The sequence below is a fragment of the Anabrus simplex genome, chromosome 3, assembly GCF_040414725.1.
Source record: "Anabrus simplex isolate iqAnaSimp1 chromosome 3, ASM4041472v1, whole genome shotgun sequence".
Lineage (NCBI taxonomy): Eukaryota > Metazoa > Arthropoda > Insecta > Orthoptera > Tettigoniidae > Anabrus > Anabrus simplex.
In genome coordinates this window covers 457480814-457487570 of record NC_090267.1, presented here as the reverse complement: position 1 = coordinate 457487570, position 6757 = coordinate 457480814, and the positions used below count along the sequence as shown (strand labels likewise).

Below are 6757 nucleotides of genomic sequence, written 5' to 3'. Positions count from 1 at the left end.
TTTTGACCAGTAAGGAACCTAGAATTTCTAATGGAGATGAATTAGCCGATACGTATTGAACAGGAGAAGAGACATAGTCAGGAAGTTTACAAACCGTTTTCAATTTAGAATACCATTCAGCCGAAATAATCGAACAAACACTTCCTGAATCTAAGAGAGCTGTTATAGGCTCGTTATTTAACTCAATCTTAAGAAAAGGAACAGGTGCGGGGGTATCCGCCGCAATCCTAAGACACTCTTTGGGACCTTCAAAAGATGAATTTGAAAATTGCTCGTTCCCTGAAGTTACAACCTGTTTACTAGGGGCTGAGTCTCGGGAAGATGGATTAGTCGACTCAGCCGAAGCCACTAGTCACTTTTTATTATTGGCATAGTTGGAATTTGCACCGGAAGTTGAGCAGGAGGGGGTGCTATTTGAGTTTGGGCAATTCTTGGCGATATGTGAGAAGGCCCCACACTTAAAACAGCCTTGTGATGACCCGGCTCCATTCCTCGTCCCACTTGACTTGATCAGTGGACACTTGTTGCGCAGATGGTCAGGCGACCCGCAAGCGTAACATTTACGGGGATTGACTGGTCGGCGAGGTGGAGGCCGAGTGTTACTAAAGGAAGGCGGGGGTTCTTTCGCTACACGCAAAGAATCGGCGTATCTAACTCCTTCCGCTGAGACGGCCAACGCTTCAAGTTCAGAGAAAGTTTGCGGGCACGCCGCGAAACACAAGTATGACCTATAAGATGGTGAAATGCCTTCTACAATAGCCTGTACAATCTGATCTTCAGGAAAATGAAGGGCAAACACCCTAGTATAAAACTTAATGTCCTATATGAAATCAGCCAAGTTTTCATCCAAGCGCTGTACACGATAATAGTACTTCTGAATAAGGGAGGACCAGGCCCTAGCTGGGATGAAATTAGCTAGCAAATGGGCATGGAAATCCTCTATAGATGATTGCTCGGCAATGGCTCTTACGATTTTATCTGAGAGAATACCAATAGCATACGGATAAATAATTTGCAAAATTTGACATGGAGAAAGAGAAAACACAAGGACATGATCCTGAAATTCAACTAGAAATCTTAAAAATGAAATTACATCACTGGTGGTATTAACAGAAAATTTAGAAATACCTCTGAGCAACATTGCCAAAGGATGAGGCAAGCTGCTAAACCCGGGTGACATAGTAGGTAAAGGTTTCAATGGCAAGGAAGTTAATTCAGAACGGATGTTACTCAATGATGCACGACGTTCAGATTCGTTGTCCAATGGGGCAGGGATAGTTTGAGCAGCAACGGTTATCCTATTAACTTCTCCCTTGGGAGGCGCTTCCTCACTACCTGAATTCACTATGGTGGGTTGATCAGATTTGGGAGGAACTTCCCCAGTTAACAATTGAGTGACCTTACTAGATAATTCGGAAATATTTTCCAGGAGCGTACTAGCTTCGTTCCTCTGAACGTCATTCAGTTTTAGAGACAACAGATCGTTAACCCTATTCGAAAAATGATATAGCCTACCTTGCACACGCTTAATTTGATTCGGAGACGGATCATTTTCATCAAAAAAACTAACTACAGAAGCTAGCCCAGTAATATTCTCGACGATCGTGGAAAGAGAGTCATCAATTTCTTTCTCTCCCAAATTGGGGATGGAAATGGGCAAATCTAGGGACTCTCTAAGCTTGTTAGTGTCTACTGCAACCGTGCCTCCAGATTGCACATTTCTGATAGTTAATTCATAGATCAACTCCTCCTTGCGCAAATAGTTAAGATGAAGAACATCGCGAGGGCCGGGCATGGTGACAGAACAATTTTAAAAAACTCAAAAAATTCCAGCAACTGGGAAAATAGTTAGAGTTCGGAACAAACAATATTTAGCCGTCAAAAGGGGCTAAATTGAGACCCATTCAACCACGCTCTGCTACCACTTGTTACCGTCTTTTGGTGGTAGGTAGAGGTGTAAGAAGGTGCGGGCGTGAATGGGTCTCAAACTACGGAATCAAAGTTAATGTAAAATTTAACAAGGTTATATTTTCTTTTCAAGATTAAGTAATAACAAAGAACAGGTACTTAGTAGCCGAAACACAATTTGAAATGTACAATTACAGGGATTACAGAATTTGGGCTTCGAGCCCTGAGTTCACAATTCTTGAGCAACTAGCCCAACTTTCCGATATACAAATTTTAACAAAGGGGCAGAAGACCCCAAACAAACCCTGGAGCACTTGCTCCAAATTACACAGTAAAGCCTCCTCGAGGCATACAACACTCCGTTTCCAAAAGAGCCACTCGCTCTTTAATTTAAGCCTCTCCCAGGCCACACCAAACTCCACCTTCAAGCTGTCCTCAACGGACATAAACACAGGGGTGAAATACCCAATCTACTGAGGTCTATTAAATGAAAAGCAGGTTAATTAAATGACCTCTAAAACAATTTGAGAGGAGGCGAACTTGCACTCCTAATACACTTTGATTAAGACCTACTTGGCCCTAGGCCGTTAATACAAGGGCTAATCCCATACTAAAGAGGTGACTTAAGAAGAGAACAATTTGTTTTACGTTAACGGAGAATAGGTTGAGAAAACTAAGTTCACCTCACAACAATATGAGTGGGAGCTCGAGAGGGTTAGCACTCTCTATCCCAGTATGAAGCTTTAAAAGAGAATATATGAAAAGAGTAGTTACATTTTAGGAAAAGGTTACATGGTTGAACGCTTAGAACCCGCCCCGAAAGTTAAACTGCTGAGCTAGCAAAGAAAGAAGTTATTAATCGGCCATTACCTTGTTGTTGACCGCTGCCGAAGAAAGAGGCGCTTCCCGCCCCCTGCTATGTACTTAACACACTGAAAGATGGAACAGAAGTGGCCCGGAGACCCGAAAATCAGCAGTTTATATCCTCTCGCGGAAGGTTCTAGGCGTTAGGGGAAAGAAAACACCCTCCCACAAACTCTTTATTGGGTAGGACCCCGCAACAGATTCAAGTTGGGGGAAGATACACCAGATTGGTCAGAAATTAATAGAAGAAATTCGGGATTGGATACATTCATAACAAGGGGAAGAAAGGGGTAAATATTGCCAACTTAAACAATGACAGAAAGAAATTTAACAAAGAACAAACTCTTGAAATTAAATTTTCTCCAAAAAAAAATAGTTCTTTGACTCCGCACTAGGTTGCACTATTGTAGATCTTCAGTAGTGTCCTCTAGAAGAGAAAGTTCACACTTCTTACTTCAAGTGAAACAAAACCACAACAAAAATGACACAGTTCAAAAACTCAAAATTTTCCACGTGGTGACATCTTCTGAGAAAGTAGAGAATTAATAGCGTAGATAAAGTTCAGACTTCCTCCAGCAGAGGAGTTTCAACTGGCGCACATTTTAAATTAGCGGAGTGGAGGTGTACCGCCCGGTACAATATCTATATACAAATGTACGGTGGCTAGGCGTCGTGAGCCTGGATAGCTCAGTCGGTAGAGCATTAGGCTTTTAACCTAAGGGTCCAGGGTTCAAATCCCTGTTCGGGTGGGTGCATTTTTTTGGAGATAATAAAACGTGTTTCTGTTAGACCGCATAGGCATCCTGTCAATCTGCCGCCGTTAATCAGCGTGAGCCTTTAACGTAAGGGTCCGGGTTACAAGTCCCTGTTTGGGCGATCGCTTTTTAAAATGTCATCATCATCATCATCATCATCAGGTTACCCTCCAGGTTCGGCTTCTCCTTCGGACTTAGCGAGGGATCCCACCTCTACCGCCTCAAGGGCAGTGTCCTGGAGCTTCAGACTCTTGGTCGGGAGATACAACTGGGGAGAATGACCAGTACCTCGCCCCGGCGGCCTCACCTGCTATGCTGAACAGGGGCCTTGTGGAGGGATGGGAAGATTGGAAAGGATAGGCAAGGAAGAGGGAAGGAGGCGGCCGTGGCCTTAAGTTAGGTACCATCCCGGCATTCGCCTGGAAGAGAAGTGGGAAACCACGGAAAACCACTTCTAGGATGGCTGAGGTGGGAATCGACCCCACCTCTACTCAGTTGACCTCCCGAGGCTGAGTGGACCCCGTTCCAGCCCTCGTACCACTTTTCAAATTTCGTGGCAGCTAATCACGCTAACCACTACACCACAGAGGCGGACTTTTTAAAATGTATTGAAATATATTAATATTAGACTACTGTTTACCCTGGTCATACGTTTATACAAATATCGCATGGGTAAACATTGTGAGCCGGGATAGCTCAGTCAGTAGTGCATTGCGTTTTTAACCTAAGGGTCGAGGCTTCAAGCCCTTGTTCTGGCACGTGCACCATTTTAGATATAATAAAATCTGTTTCTGTTAGACCGCTTAGGTATTCTGTCAGTGTATCGCTGTTCATCAGCGTGAGTCGTGGTAGCTGTTATCCTAAGGGTCCAGAGTACAAGTCCCTGTTCTGTCGATCCCATTTTAAGACATAATGAAATATATTAATATTAGACTGCTTGAATATGCTGGTCATATTGATATACAAATATACGGTGGCTAGGCGTCGTGAGCCCGGATAGCTCAGTCGGTAGAGAATTAGGCTTTTAACCAAAGGGTGTAGGGTTCAAATCCCTGTTCGGGCGAGTGAATTAGTTAAGAGGTAATAAAACCTGTTTCTGTTAGACCGCTTATGCATTCTATCAACGTGCCGCCGCTAATCAGCGTGAGCGGGGATGTCCTTTAACGTAAGGGTCCAGGGTACAAGTCCCTGTTTGGGCGATCGCTTTTTAAAATGTATTGAAATATATTAATATTAGACTACTGTTTACCCTGGTCATACGTTTATACAAATACCACTACACCACAGGTAAACATTGTGAGCCGGGATAGCTCAGTCGGTAGAGCATTACTGTTTTAACCTAAGGGTCCAGGCTGTTTCTGTTAGACCGCTGAGTCGTGGTAGCTTTTATACTAAGGGTCCTGGGTGCAAGTCTTTTTAACAGATAATCATCATCATCATCATCATCTGTTTACTCTGCAGGTTCGGCTTTTCCCTCGGACTCAGCGAGGGCAGTGTCCTGGAGCTTCAGACTCTTGGTCAGGGGATACAACTGGGGAGTATGACCAGTTCCTCGCCCAGGCGGCCTCACCTGCTATGCTTTACAGCTTCTACCAAGGGATGGGACGATTGGAAGGGATAGGCAAGCAAGAGGGAAGAAAGCGGCCGTGGCCTTAAGTTAGGTACCATCCCGGCATTCGCCTGGAGGAGAAGTGGGAAACCACGGAAAACCACTTCCAGGATGGCTGAGGAGGGAATCGAGCCCACCTCTACTCAGTTGACCTCCCGAGGCTGAGTAGACCACGTTCCAGCCCTCGTACCACTTTTCAAATTCCGTGGCAGAGCCGGGAATCGAACCCGGGCCTCCGGGGGTGGTAGCTAATCACGCTAACCACTACACCACAGAGGCTTGTAGCAATATACCATGGGTATAGCTCAGTCGGTAGAGCATTATGGTTTTAACCTAAGGGTCCAGGCTTCAAGCCCCTGTTCGGGCGCGTGCACCATTTAAGATAGCATAAAATCTGTTTCTGTTCGACAGCATTTGCATCCTGTCAATGTAGCACATCTCGTCCGCTTGGGCCCAGATAGATGAGTTGTTAGAGCATTATGCTTGTAACCAATGGGTTCAGGTTTCAAGTCCCTGTTCGGGCGGTTTGTTTTTAACAGATAATGTAATATATCTACATTAGTCTGCTTGTTACCCTGGTCATATGTATATACAAATGTAGCGTGGCCAAGCATTGTGTGCCCGGATATGTCAGTCGGTAGAGCATTATGGCTTTAACCTAAGGGTTCAGGCTTCAAGCCCCTGTTCGGGCGCGTGCACCATTTAAGATATAATAAAATCTGTTTCTGTTAGACCGCTTAAGCATTCTGTCAATCTATCGCCGTTAATCAGCGAGAGCCTGGGTAGCTTTTAAACTAAGTGTCCAGGGTACAAGTCCCTTTTCGGGCGGTTGCTTCTTAACAGATCCAAACCCAATCCCCATGGCACTACAACCCTTGAAGGGCCTTGGTCTACCAAGCGACCGCTGCTCAGCCCGAAGGCCTGCAGGTTACGAGGTGTCGTGTGGTTAGCACGACGATTCCTCTCGGCCGTTATTCTTGGCTTTCTAGACCGGTTCTTAACAGATAATGAAATATATTAATGATAGACTTCTTGAATATCCTGGTCACATCTGTATACATATGTGGCATGGCCAAACATAGTGAGCCCGGATTGCATAGTTGGTAGAGCATTAGGCTTTCAACCTGAGGGTCCAGGGTTCAAACCCCTGTTCGGGCGGATGCATTTCTTAAGATATAATAGTACCTGTTTTTGTTAGACCGCTTAGGAGTTCTGTCAATGAATCGCCGTTAATCAGCATGAGCCGGAATAGCTTTTAACATAAGGGTCCAGGGTCAAATTGCTGTTCGGGCGGGTGAGTTTTTCTAAGAGACAACAGAATCTGTTTCTGTTAGTCCGCTTTTGCACCCTGTCGATGTAGCACACTTAATCAGCTTGGGTACGGATATCTCAGTAGGTAGCGCATTAGGTTTTTAACCTGAGCGTCCAGGGTGAAAGTCCTATTCGGGCGGTTGGTTTTTAACTGATAAGGATATATTGGGACCTTTCCCATCACCTCCCATAGCTCATGGGACCATGTGAATGACCAAAATGTGACCCTCTCGGGTCATGAAGACATAGGACCATGCTCCATAGAAGACGACAGTCAAGGGACCATGTCGCCGCACCGGCCAGCAAGGTC

The 6757-nt window shown here is 45.0% G+C and overlaps 2 non-coding genes across 2 annotated transcripts; both read left to right on the top strand.

The window, feature by feature from the left end:
- The first annotated feature begins 3448 nt into the window (after positions 1 to 3448).
- On the top strand, positions 3449 to 3521 carry TRNAK-UUU (transfer RNA lysine (anticodon UUU)). The gene has a single exon. It is a non-coding gene; the product is annotated as a tRNA-Lys (tRNA).
- Positions 3522 to 6221: 2700 nt separating this feature from the next.
- TRNAE-UUC (transfer RNA glutamic acid (anticodon UUC)) lies at positions 6222 to 6294 on the top strand. The gene has a single exon. It is a non-coding gene; the product is annotated as a tRNA-Glu (tRNA).
- Positions 6295 to 6757: the final 463 nt, after the last annotated feature.